Below are 15,003 nucleotides of genomic sequence, written 5' to 3' on the forward strand. Positions count from 1 at the left end.
GTGACATCACTGTGTGTATTATCCCTGTTCTGTGACATCACTGTGTGCATTATCCCTGTACTGTGACATCACTGTGTGTATTATCCCTGTACTGTGACATCACTGTGTGTATTATCCTGTACTGTGACATCACTGTGAGATCCCTGTACTGTGACATCACTGTGTGTACTAACCTGTACTGTGACATCACTGTGTGTATTATCCCTGTACTGTGACATCACTGTGTGTATTATCCCTGTACTGTGACATCACTGTGTGTATTATCCCTGTACTGTGACATCACTGTGTCTATTATCCCTGTACTGTGACATCGCTGTGTGTATTATCCATGTACTGTGACATCACTGTGTGTGTTATCCCTGTACTGTGACATCACTGTGTGTATTATCCCTGTACTGTGACATCACTGTGTGTATTATCCCTGTACTGTGACAGCACTGTGTGTATTATCTCTGTACTGTGACATCACTGTGTGTATTATCCCTGTACTGTGACATCACTGTGTGTATTATCCCTGTACTGTGACATCACTGTGTGTATTATCCCTGTACTGTGACATCACTGTGTGTATTATCCCTGTACTGTGACATCGCTGTGTGTATTATCCCTGAACTGTGACATTACTGTGTGTATTATCCCTGTACTGTGACATCATTGTGTGTATTATCCCTGTACTGTGACATCACTGTGTGTATTATCTCTGTACTGTGACATCACTGTGTGTATTATCCCTGTACTGTGACATCACTGTGTCTATTATCCCTGTACTGTGACATCACTGTGTGTATTATCCCTGTACTGTGACATCACTGTGTGTATTATCCCTGTACTGTGACATCACTGTGTATATTATCTTTGTACTGTGACATCACTGTGTGTATTATCCCTGTACTGTGACATCACTGTGTGTATTATCCCTGTACTGTGACATCGCTGTGTGTATTATCCCTGTACAGTAACATCGCTGTGTGTATTATCCCTGTACTGTGACATCACTGTGTGTATTATCCCTGTACTGTGACATCACTGTGTGTATTATCTCTGTACTGTGACATCACTGTGTGTATTATCCCTGTACTGTGACATCACTGTGTGTATTATCTCTGTACTGTGACATCACTGTGTGTATTGTCTCTGTACTGTGACATCACTGTGTGTATTATCCCTGTACTGTGATATCACTGTGTGTATTATCCCTGTACTGTGACATCACTGTGTGTATTATCTCTGTACTGTGACATCACTGTGTGTATTATCCCTGTACTGTGACATTACTGTGTGAATTATCCCTGTACTTTGACATCACTGTGTGTATTATTCCTGTACTGTGACATCACTGTGTGTATTATCCCTGTACAGTGACATCACTGTGTGTATTATCCCTGTACTGTGATATCACTGTGTGTATTATCCCTGTACTGTGACATCACTGTGTGTATTATCTCTGTACTGTGACATCACTGTGTGTATTATCTCTGTACTGTGACATCACTGTGTGTATTATCCCTGTACTGTGACATCACTGTGTGTACTATCCCTGTACTGTGACATCACTGTGTGTATTATCCCTGTACTGTGACATCACTGTGTGTACTATCCCTGTACTGTGACATCACTGTGTATATTATCTTTGTACTGTGACATCACTGTGTGTATTATCCCTGTACTGTGACATCACTGTGTGTATTATCCCTGTACTGTGACATCACTGTGTGTATTATCTTTGTACTGTGACATCTCTGTGTGTATTATCCCTGTACTGTGACATCACTGTGTGTATTATCTCTGTACTGTGACATCACTGTGTGTATTATCTCTGTACTGTGACATCACTGTGTGTATTATCCCTGTACTGTGAGATCACTGTGTGTATTATCCCTGTACTGTGACATCACTGTGTGTATTAACCCTGTACTGTGACATCACTGTGTGTATTATCCCTGTACTGTGACATCACTGTGTGTATTAACCCTGTACTGTGACATCACTGTGTGTATTATCCCTGTACTGTGACATCACTGTGTCTATTATCCCTGTACTGTGACATCTCTGTGTGTATTATCCCTGTACTGTGACATCACAGTGTGTATTATCTCTGTACTGTGACATCACTGTGTGTATTATCTCTGTACTGTGACATCACTGTGTGTATTATCCCTGTACTGTGAGATCACTGTGTGTATTATCCCTGTACTGTGACATCACTGTGTGTATTAACCCTGTACTGTGACATCACTGTGTGTATTATCCCTGTACTGTGACATCACTGTGTCTATTATCCCTGTACTGTGACATCACTGTGTGTATTATCCCTGTACTGTGACATCACTGTGTGTACTATCTCTGTACTGTGACATCACTGTGTGTATTATCTCTGTACTGTGACATCACTGTGTGTATTATCCCTGTACTGCGACATCACTGTGTGTACTATCCCTGTACTGTGACATCACTGTGTATATTATCTTTGTACTGTGACATCACTGTGTGTATTACCCCTGTACTGTGACACCACTGTGTGTATTATCCCTGTACTGTGACATCACTGTGTATATTATCTTTGTACTGTGACACCACTGTGTGTATTATCCCTGTACTGTGACATCACTGTGTGTATTATCTCTGTACTGTGACATCACTGTGTGTATTATCCCTGTACTGCGACGTCACTGTGTGTACTATCCCTGTACTGTGACATCACTGTGTATATTATCTTTGTACTGTGACACCACTGTGTGTATTATCCCTGTACTGTGACATCACTGTGTATATTACCTTTGTACTGTGACACAACTGTGTGTATTATCCCTGTACTGTGACATCACCGTGTGTATTATCTCTGTACTGTGACATCACTGTGTGTATTATCCCTGTACTGTGACATCACTGTGTATATTACCTTTGTACTGTGACACAACTGTGTGTATTATCCCTGTACTGTGACATCACCGTGTGTATTATCTCTGTACTGTGACATCACTGTGTGTATTATCCCTGTACTGTGACATCACTGTGTCTATTATCCCTGTACTGTGACATCGCTGTGTGTATTATCCATGTACTGTGACATCACTGTGTGTGTTATCCCTGTACTGTGACATCACTGTGTGTATTATCCCTGTACTGTGACATCACTGTGTGTATTATCCCTGTACTGTGACAGCACTGTGTGTATTATCTCTGTACTGTGACATCACTGTGTGTATTATCCCTGTACTGTGACATCACTGTGTGTATTATCCCTGTACTGTGACATCACTGTGTGTATTATCCCGGTACTGTGACATCACTGTGTGTATTATCTCTGTACTGTGACATCACTGTGTGTATTATCCCTGTACTGTGACATCACTGTGTGTATTATCCCTGTACTGTGACATCACTGTGTGTATTATCCCTGTTCTGTGACATCACTGTGTGTATTACCCTGTACTGTGACATCACTGTGTGTATTATCCCTGTACTGTGACATCACTGTGTGTATTATCCCTGTACTGTGACATCACTGTGTGTATTATCCCTGTACTGTGACATCACTGTGTGTATTATCCTGTACTGTGACATCACTGTGTGTATTATCCCTGTTCTGTGACATCACTGTGTGTATTATCCCTGTACTGTGACATCACTGTGTGTATTATCTCTGTACTGTGACATCACTGTGTATTATTCCTGTACTGTGACATCACTGTGTGTACTATCCCTGTACTGTGACATCACTGTGTGTATTATCCCTGTACTGTGACATCACTATGTGTATTATCCCTGTTCTGTGACATCACTGTGTGTATTATCCCCTGTACTGTGACATCACTGTGTGTATTATCCCTGTACTGTGACATCACTGTGTGTATTATCCCTGTTCTGTGACATCACTGTGTGTATTATCCCTGTACTGTGACATCACTGTGTGTATTATCTCTGTACTGTGACATCACTGTGTATTATTCCTGTACTGTGACATCACTGTGTGTACTATCCCTGTACTGTGACATCACTGTGTGTATTATCCCTGTACTGTGACATCACTGTGTGTATTATCCCTGTTCTGTGACATCACTGTGTGTATTATCCCCTGTACTGTGACATCACTGTGTGTATTATCCCTGTACTGTGACATCACTGTGTGTATTATCCCTGTACTGTGACATCACTGTGTGTATTATCCCTGTTCTGTGACATCACTGTGTGTATTATCCCTGTACTGTGACATCACTGTGTGTATTATCTCTGTACTGTGACATCACTGTGTGTATTATCCCTGTACTGTGACATCACTGTGTGTATTATACCTGTTCTGTGACATCACTGTGTGTATTATCCCTGTACTGTGACATCACTGTGTGTATTATCCCTGTTCTGTGACATCACTGTGTGCATTATCCCTGTACTGTGACATCACTGTGTGTATTATCCCTGTACTGTGACATCACTGTGTGTATTATCCTGTACTGTGACATCACTGTGAGATCCCTGTACTGTGACATCACTGTGTGTACTAACCTGTACTGTGACATCACTGTGTGTATTATCCCTGTACTGTGACATCACTGTGTGTATTATCCCTGTACTGTGACATCACTGTGTGTATTATCCCTGTACTGTGACATCACTGTGTCTATTATCCCTGTACTGTGACATCGCTGTGTGTATTATCCATGTACTGTGACATCACTGTGTGTGTTATCCCTGTACTGTGACATCACTGTGTGTATTATCCCTGTACTGTGACATCACTGTGTGTATTATCCCTGTACTGTGACAGCACTGTGTGTATTATCTCTGTACTGTGACATCACTGTGTGTATTATCCCTGTACTGTGACATCACTGTGTGTATTATCCCTGTACTGTGACATCACTGTGTGTATTATCCCTGTACTGTGACATCACTGTGTGTATTATCCCTGTACTGTGACATCGCTGTGTGTATTATCCCTGAACTGTGACATTACTGTGTGTATTATCCCTGTACTGTGACATCATTGTGTGTATTATCCCTGTACTGTGACATCACTGTGTGTATTATCTCTGTACTGTGACATCACTGTGTGTATTATCCCTGTACTGTGACATCACTGTGTCTATTATCCCTGTACTGTGACATCACTGTGTGTATTATCCCTGTACTGTGACATCACTGTGTGTATTATCCCTGTACTGTGACATCACTGTGTATATTATCTTTGTACTGTGACATCACTGTGTGTATTATCCCTGTACTGTGACATCACTGTGTGTATTATCCCTGTACTGTGACATCGCTGTGTGTATTATCCCTGTACAGTAACATCGCTGTGTGTATTATCCCTGTACTGTGACATCACTGTGTGTATTATCCCTGTACTGTGACATCACTGTGTGTATTATCTCTGTACTGTGACATCACTGTGTGTATTATCCCTGTACTGTGACATCACTGTGTGTATTATCTCTGTACTGTGACATCACTGTGTGTATTGTCTCTGTACTGTGACATCACTGTGTGTATTATCCCTGTACTGTGATATCACTGTGTGTATTATCCCTGTACTGTGACATCACTGTGTGTATTATCTCTGTACTGTGACATCACTGTGTGTATTATCCCTGTACTGTGACATTACTGTGTGAATTATCCCTGTACTTTGACATCACTGTGTGTATTATTCCTGTACTGTGACATCACTGTGTGTATTATCCCTGTACAGTGACATCACTGTGTGTATTATCCCTGTACTGTGATATCACTGTGTGTATTATCCCTGTACTGTGACATCACTGTGTGTATTATCTCTGTACTGTGACATCACTGTGTGTATTATCTCTGTACTGTGACATCACTGTGTGTATTATCCCTGTACTGTGACATCACTGTGTGTACTATCCCTGTACTGTGACATCACTGTGTGTATTATCCCTGTACTGTGACATCACTGTGTGTACTATCCCTGTACTGTGACATCACTGTGTATATTATCTTTGTACTGTGACATCACTGTGTGTATTATCCCTGTACTGTGACATCACTGTGTGTATTATCCCTGTACTGTGACATCACTGTGTGTATTATCTTTGTACTGTGACATCTCTGTGTGTATTATCCCTGTACTGTGACATCACTGTGTGTATTATCTCTGTACTGTGACATCACTGTGTGTATTATCTCTGTACTGTGACATCACTGTGTGTATTATCCCTGTACTGTGAGATCACTGTGTGTATTATCCCTGTACTGTGACATCACTGTGTGTATTAACCCTGTACTGTGACATCACTGTGTGTATTATCCCTGTACTGTGACATCACTGTGTGTATTAACCCTGTACTGTGACATCACTGTGTGTATTATCCCTGTACTGTGACATCACTGTGTCTATTATCCCTGTACTGTGACATCTCTGTGTGTATTATCCCTGTACTGTGACATCACAGTGTGTATTATCTCTGTACTGTGACATCACTGTGTGTATTATCTCTGTACTGTGACATCACTGTGTGTATTATCCCTGTACTGTGAGATCACTGTGTGTATTATCCCTGTACTGTGACATCACTGTGTGTATTAACCCTGTACTGTGACATCACTGTGTGTATTATCCCTGTACTGTGACATCACTGTGTCTATTATCCCTGTACTGTGACATCACTGTGTGTATTATCCCTGTACTGTGACATCACTGTGTGTACTATCTCTGTACTGTGACATCACTGTGTGTATTATCTCTGTACTGTGACATCACTGTGTGTATTATCCCTGTACTGCGACATCACTGTGTGTACTATCCCTGTACTGTGACATCACTGTGTATATTATCTTTGTACTGTGACATCACTGTGTGTATTACCCCTGTACTGTGACACCACTGTGTGTATTATCCCTGTACTGTGACATCACTGTGTATATTATCTTTGTACTGTGACACCACTGTGTGTATTATCCCTGTACTGTGACATCACTGTGTGTATTATCTCTGTACTGTGACATCACTGTGTGTATTATCCCTGTACTGCGACGTCACTGTGTGTACTATCCCTGTACTGTGACATCACTGTGTATATTATCTTTGTACTGTGACACCACTGTGTGTATTATCCCTGTACTGTGACATCACTGTGTATATTACCTTTGTACTGTGACACAACTGTGTGTATTATCCCTGTACTGTGACATCACCGTGTGTATTATCTCTGTACTGTGACATCACTGTGTGTATTATCCCTGTACTGTGACATCACTGTGTGTATTATCCCTGTACTGTGACATCACTGTGAGTATTATCCCTGTACTGTGACATTACTGTGTGAATTATCCCTGTACTTTGACATCACTGTGTGTATTATTCCTGTACTGTGACATCACTGTGTGTATTATCCCTGTACAGTGACATCACTGTGTGTATTATCCCTGTACTGTGATATCACTGTGTGTATTATCCCTGTACTGTGACATCACTGTGTGTATTATCTCTGTACTGTGACATCACTGTGTGTATTATCTCTGTACTGTGACATCACTGTGTGTATTATCCCTGTACTGTGACATCACTGTGTGTACTATCCCTGTACTGTGACATCACTGTGTGTATTATCCCTGTACTGTGACATCACTGTGTGTACTATCCCTGTACTGTGACATCACTGTGTATATTATCTTTGTACTGTGACATCACTGTGTGTATTATCCCTGTACTGTGACATCACTGTGTGTATTATCCCTGTACTGTGACATCACTGTGTGTATTATCTTTGTACTGTGACATCTCTGTGTGTATTATCCCTGTACTGTGACATCACTGTGTGTATTATCTCTGTACTGTGACATCACTGTGTGTATTATCTCTGTACTGTGACATCACTGTGTGTATTATCCCTGTACTGTGACATCACTGTGTGTATTATCCCTGTACTGTGACATCACTGTGTGTATTAACCCTGTACTGTGACATCACTGTGTGTATTATCCCTGTACTGTGACATCACTGTGTGTATTAACCCTGTACTGTGACATCACTGTGTGTATTATCCCTGTACTGTGACATCACTGTGTCTATTATCCCTGTACTGTGACATCGCTGCGTGTATTATCCCTGTACTGTGACATCGCTGCGTGTATTATCCCTGTACTGTGACATCACTGTGTGTATTATCTCTGTACTGTGACATCACTGCGTGTATTATCCCTGTACTGTGACATCACTGTGTGTATTATCCCTGTACTGTGACATCACTGTGTGTATTATCTCTGTACTGTGATATCACTGTGTGTATTATCCCTGTACTGTGACATCACTGTGTGTATTATCTCTGTACTGTGACATCACTGTGTGTATTATCCCTGTACTGTGACATCACTGTGTGTATTATCCCTGTACTGTGATATCACTGTGTGTATTATCCCTGTACTGTGACATCACTGTGTGTAATATCTCTGTACTGTGACATCACTGTGTGTATTATCCCTGTACTGTGACATCACTGTGTGTATTATCCCTGTACTGTGACATCACTGTGTGTACTATCTCTGTACTGTGACATCACTGTGTGTATTATCTCTGTACTGTGACATCACTGTGTGTATTATCCCTGTACTGTGACATCACTGTGTGTACTATCCCTGTACTGTGACATCACTGTGTATATTATCTTTGTACTGTGACATCACTGTGTGTATTACCCCTGTACTGTGACATCACTGTGTGTATTATCCCTGTACTGTGACATCACTGTGTGTATTATCTTTGTACTGTGACATCACTGTGTGTATTATCTCTGTACTGTGACATCACTGTGTGTATTATCCCTGTACAGTAACATCACTGTGTGTATTATCCCTGTACTGTGACATCACGGTGTGTACTATCCCTGTACTGTGACATCACTGTGTATATTATCTTTGTACTGTGACAGCACTGTGTGTATTATCCCTGTACTGTGACATCACTGTGTGTATTATCCCTGTACTGTGACATCACTGTGTGTATTATCTCTGTACTGTGACATCACTGTGTGTATTATCCCTGTACTGTGACATCACTGTGTGTACTATCCCTGTACTGTGACATCACTGTGTATATTACCTTTGTACTGTGACATCACTGTGTGTATTATCCCTGTACTGTGACATCACCGTGTGTATTATCTCTGTACTGTGACATCACTGTGTGTATTTTCCCTGTACTGTGACATCACTGTGTGTATTATCCCTGTACTGTGACATCACTGTGAGTATTATCCCTGTACTGTGACATTACTGTGTGAATTATCCCTGTACTTTGACATCACTGTGTGTATTATTCCTGTACTGTGACATCACTGTGTGTATTATCCCTGTACTTTGACATCACTTTGTGTATTATCTCTGTTCTGTGACATCACAGGATACACCTGGCACACGTAGGTGAAGATACACCTGGCACACATGGGTGAGAATACACCAGGCACACGTAGGTGAGGATGCACCTGGCACACGTAGGTGAGGATACACCAGGCACACGTAGGTGAGGATACACCTGGCACACGTAGGTGAGGATACACCTGGCACACGTAGGTGAGGATACACCAGGCACACGTAGGTGAGGATACACCTGGCACACGTAGGTGAGGATACACCTGGCACACGTAGGTGAGGATACACCAGGCACACGTAGGTGAGGATGCACCTGGCACACGTAGGTGAGGATACACCTGGCACACGTAGGTGAGGATGCACCTGGCACACGTAGGTGAGGATGCACCTGGCACACGTAGGTGAGGATACACCTGGCACACGTAGGTGAGGATACACCTGGCACACGTAGGTGAGGATGCACCTGGCACACGTAGGTGAGGATACACCTGGCACACGTAGGTGAGGATACACATGGCACACGTAGGTGAGGATGCACCTGGCACACGTAGGTGAGGATACACCTGGCACACGTAGGTGAGGATACACCAGGCACACGTAGGTGAGGATGCACCTGGCACAGGTAGGTGAGGATACACCTGGCACACGTAGGTGAGGATACACCAGGCACACGTAGGTGAGGATACACCTGGCACACGTAGGTGAGGGCACCTGGCACACGTAGGTGAGGATACACCTGGCACACATGGGTGAGGATACACCTGGCACATGTGGGTGAGGATACACCTGGCACACATAGGTGAGGATACACCTGGCACACGTAGGTGAGGATACACCTGGCACACGTGGGTGAGGATACACCTGGCACACGTAGGTGAGGATACACCTGGCACACGTAGGTGAGGATACACCTGGCACACGTAGGTGAGGATACACCTGGCACACGTAGGTGAGGATACACCAGGCACACGTAGGTGAGGATACACCTGGCACACGTAGGTGAGGATACACCAGGCACACGTAGGTGAGGATACACCTGGCACACGTAGGTGAGGATACACCAGGCACACGTAGGTGAGGATACACCTGGCACGCGTAGGTGAGGATACACCAGGCACACGTAGGTGAGGATACACCTGGCACACGTAGGTGAGGATACACCTGGCACACGTGGGTGAGGATACACCTGGCACACGTGGGTGAGGATACACCTGGCACACGTAGGTGAGGATACACCTGGCACACGTAGGTGAGGATACACCTGGCACACATGGGTGAGGATACACCTGGCACACGTAGGTGAGGATACACCAGGCACACGTAGGTGAGGATACACCTGGCACACGTAGGTGAGGATACACCTGGCACACGTAGGTGAGGATACACCAGGCACACGTAGGTGAGGATGCACCTGGCACACGTAGGTGAGGATACACCTGGCACACGTAGGTGAGGATATACCAGGCACACGTAGGTGAGGATGCACCTGGCACACGTAGGTGAGGATACACCTGGCACACGTAGGTGAGGATACACCTGGCACACGTAGGTGAGGATACACCTGGCACACGTAGGTGAGGATACACCTGGCACACGTAGGTGAGGATACACCTGGCACACGTAGGTGAGGATACACCTGGCACACGTAGGTGAGGATACACCTGGCACACGTAGGTGAGGATACACCTGGCACACGTAGGTGAGGATGCACCTGGCACACGTAGGTGAGGATGCACCTGGCACACGTAGGTGAGGATGCACCTGGCACACGTAGGTGAGGATACACCTGGCACACGTAGGTGAGGATACATCTGGCACACGTAGGTGAGGATACACCTGGCACACGTAGGTGAGGATACACCAGGCACACGTAGGTGAGGATGCACCTGGCACATGTAGGTGAGGATACACCTGGCACACGTAGGTGAGGATACACCTGGCACACGTAGGTGAGGATACACCTGGCACACGTAGGTGAGGATACACCAGGCACACGTAGGTGAGGATGCACCTGGCACAGGTAGGTGAGGATACACCTGGCACACGTAGGTGAGGATACACCAGGCACACGTAGGTGAGAATACACCTGGCACACGTAGGTGAGGGCACCTGGCACACGTAGGTGAGGATACACCTGGCACACATGGGTGAGGATACACCTGGCACACGTGGGTGAGGATACACCTGGCACACATAGGTGAGGATACACCTGGCACACGTAGGTGAGGATACACCTGGCACACGTAGGTGAGGATACACCTGGCACACGTAGGTGAGGATACACCTGGCACACGTAGGTGAGGATGCACCTGGCACACGTAGGTGAGGATGCACCTGGCACACGTAGGTGAGGATACACCTGGCACACGTAGGTGAGGATACATCTGGCACACGTAGGTGAGGATACACCTGGCACACGTAGGTGAGGATACACCAGGCACACGTAGGTGAGGATGCACCTGGCACACGTAGGTAAGGATACACCTGGCACACGTAGGTGAGGATACACCTGGCACACGTAGGTGAGGATACACCTGGCACACGTAGGTGAGGATACACCAGGCACACGTAGGTGAGGATACACCTGGCACACGTAGGTGAGGATACACCTGGCACACGTAGGTGAGGATACACCTGGCACACGTAGGTGAGGATACACCAGGCACACGTAGGTGAGGATACACCTGGCACACGTAGGTGAGGATACACCTGGCACACGTAGGTGAGGATACACCTGGCACACATAGGTGAGGATACACCTGGCACACGTAGGTGAGGATACACCAGGCACACGTAGGTGAGGATACACCTGGCACACGTAGGTGAGGATACACCTGGCACACGTAGGTGAGGATACACCTGGCACACGTAGGTGAGGATACACCTGGCACACGTAGGTGAGGATACACCTGGCACACGTAGGTGAGGATACACCAGGCACACGTAGGTGAGGATACACCTGGCACACGTAGGTGAGGATACACCAGGCACACGTAGGTGAGGATACACCAGGCACACGTAGGTGAGGATACACCTGGCACACGTAGGTGAGGATACACCTGGCACACGTAGGTGAGGATACACCAGGCACACGTAGGTGAGGATACACCTGGCACACGTAGGTGAGGATACACCTGGCACACGTAGGTGAGGATACACCTGGCACACATAGGTGAGGATACACCTGGCACACGTAGGTGAGGATACACCAGGCACACGTAGGTGAGGATACACCTGGCACACGTAGGTGAGGATACACCTGGCACACATAGGTGAGGATACACCTGGCACACGTAGGTGAGGATACACCTGGCACACGTAGGTGAGGATACACCTGGCACACGTAGGTGAGGATGCACCTGGCACTCTTGTTAGACACCTTTGTTAAGGGAATGTGTACAGAGCCAGAAAACATTAAGTGCAATACTCAGAGGAATGCAGCAGCCGGCACTTCCTATAACATACCGAGCGGCTCTGTCTAGCTGCGAAGAGCTCAGCAAACATGAGATTTGCGCTTATGAAGTGACCATTTTCTGGGCCATTCCTGGCTGTGTACAGAAGTCAATGTCTGTTTTCTTACTGCTGCAGCACAAAAATATTCAGGTCAGTCCATACATGGAGGCTCAGGGAAAAGGGGGCAATGGCAGCCGGAGAACCTTGTCAGTCCATCCCCCCCTTATCCTGCAAATACAGTACTACTACTCCTATCCTGCATATATGGGCGCAGCAGAATACTACTACTACTACTATCTAGTATATACAGGCACAGCACAGTACTACTACTCCTATCCTGTATATATGGAGAAAGCACAGTACTACTACTCCTATCCTGTATATATGGGCACAGTACTACTACTCCTATCCTGTATATATGGGCACAGCACAGTACTACTACTCCTATCCTGTGTAAGCGGGCACTGCACAGTGCTACTACTCCTATTCTGCATATATGGGCACAGCACAGTACTACTACTACTACTATCTAGTATATACAGGCACAGCACAGTACTACTACTCCTATCCTGTATATATGGAGAAAGCACAGTACTACTACTCCTATCCTGTATATATGGGCACAGTACTACTACTTCTATCCTGTATATATATATATATATGTGCACAGCACAGTACTACTACTCCTATCCTGTATATATGGGAACAGCACAGTACTACTACTTCTATCCTGTATATATGGGCACAGCACAGTACAGTACTACTACTCCTACCCTGTATATATGGGCACAGCACAGTACTACTACTCCTATCCTGTATATATGGGCACAGCACAGTACTACTACTCCTATCCTGTATATATGGGCACAGCACAGTACTACTACTCCTATTTTATATATATATATATGGGCACAGCACAGTAATACTACTCCTATCCTGTATATATGGGCACAGCACAGTACTACTACTCCTATCCTGTATATATAGGCACAGCACAGTACTACTACTCCTATCCTGTATATATGGGCACAGCCTAGTACTACTACTCTTATCCTGTATACAAGGGCAAAGCACAGTACTACTACTCCTATCCTGTATATATGGGCACAGCCTAGTACTACTACTGCTATCCTGTATATATGGACACAGCACACTACTACTCCTATTTTATATATATGGGCACAGCACAGTACTACTACTCCTATCTTGTATATATGGGCACAGCACAGTCCTACTCCTCCTATCCTGTATATATGGGCACAGCACAGTACTACAACTCCTATCCTGTATATATGGACACAGCACAGTACTACTACTACTATTCTGTATATATGGGCCCAGCACAGTACTACTACTCCTATCCTGTATATATGGGCACAGCACAGTACTACTACTCTTATCCTATATATATGGGCACAGCACCGTACTACTACTCCTATCCTGTATATATGGGTACAGCACAGTACTACTACTCCTATCCTGTATATATGGGCCCAGCACAGTACTACTACTCCTATCCTGTATATATGGGCACAGCACAGTACTACTACTCTTATCCTATATATATGGGCACAGCACCGTACTACTACTCCTATCCTGTATATATGGGTACAGCACAGTACTACTACTCCTATCCTGTATATATGGGCAAAGCACAGTACTACTACTCCTATCCTGTATATATGGGTACAGCACAGTACTACTACTCCTATCCTGTATATATGGGCACTGCACAGTACTACTACTCCTATCCTGTATATATAGGCACAGCACAGTACTACTACTCTTATTTGGAATAAATGAAAACTGTACAGTTCCCATACTCCTATTCTGTATATAGCACAGTACTACTAATCCTAACCTGTACATACGAGAACTGTATATTACTACTACTCATATATTGTAAATATAAGCACAATGCAGCCCTACTACTCTTATCCTGTATATATGAGCACTGTATAGTACTGCTACTCCTATATTGTATATATGACCTCTGTGCAGTACTAATACTCTTGTCCTGTATATGTGAGCACTGTATAGCACTACTACTTTTGTCCATTATATATGAGCACTGTATAGTACTGCTACTCCTATATTGTATATATGAGCATTGTTCAGCACTACTACTCTTGTCCTGTATATAAGAACATTGTACAGCACTACTACTCGTATCCTGTACTTATGGGCACAGTACAGTACTTCTCCTCCTGTCATGCACAAAGG

At 44.6% G+C, this 15,003-nt stretch overlaps 1 protein-coding gene across 5 annotated transcripts in view; it reads right to left on the bottom strand.

Moving 5' to 3' along the window:
* The window catches only part of GRK4 (G protein-coupled receptor kinase 4), a 198,195-nt gene that overhangs the window by 177,516 nt on the left and 5,676 nt on the right, over positions 1-15,003 (bottom strand). The gene's annotated exons all lie outside the window — the stretch shown is intronic.

The sequence above is a fragment of the Engystomops pustulosus genome, chromosome 1 (assembly GCF_040894005.1).
Source record: "Engystomops pustulosus chromosome 1, aEngPut4.maternal, whole genome shotgun sequence".
Lineage (NCBI taxonomy): Eukaryota > Metazoa > Chordata > Amphibia > Anura > Leptodactylidae > Engystomops > Engystomops pustulosus.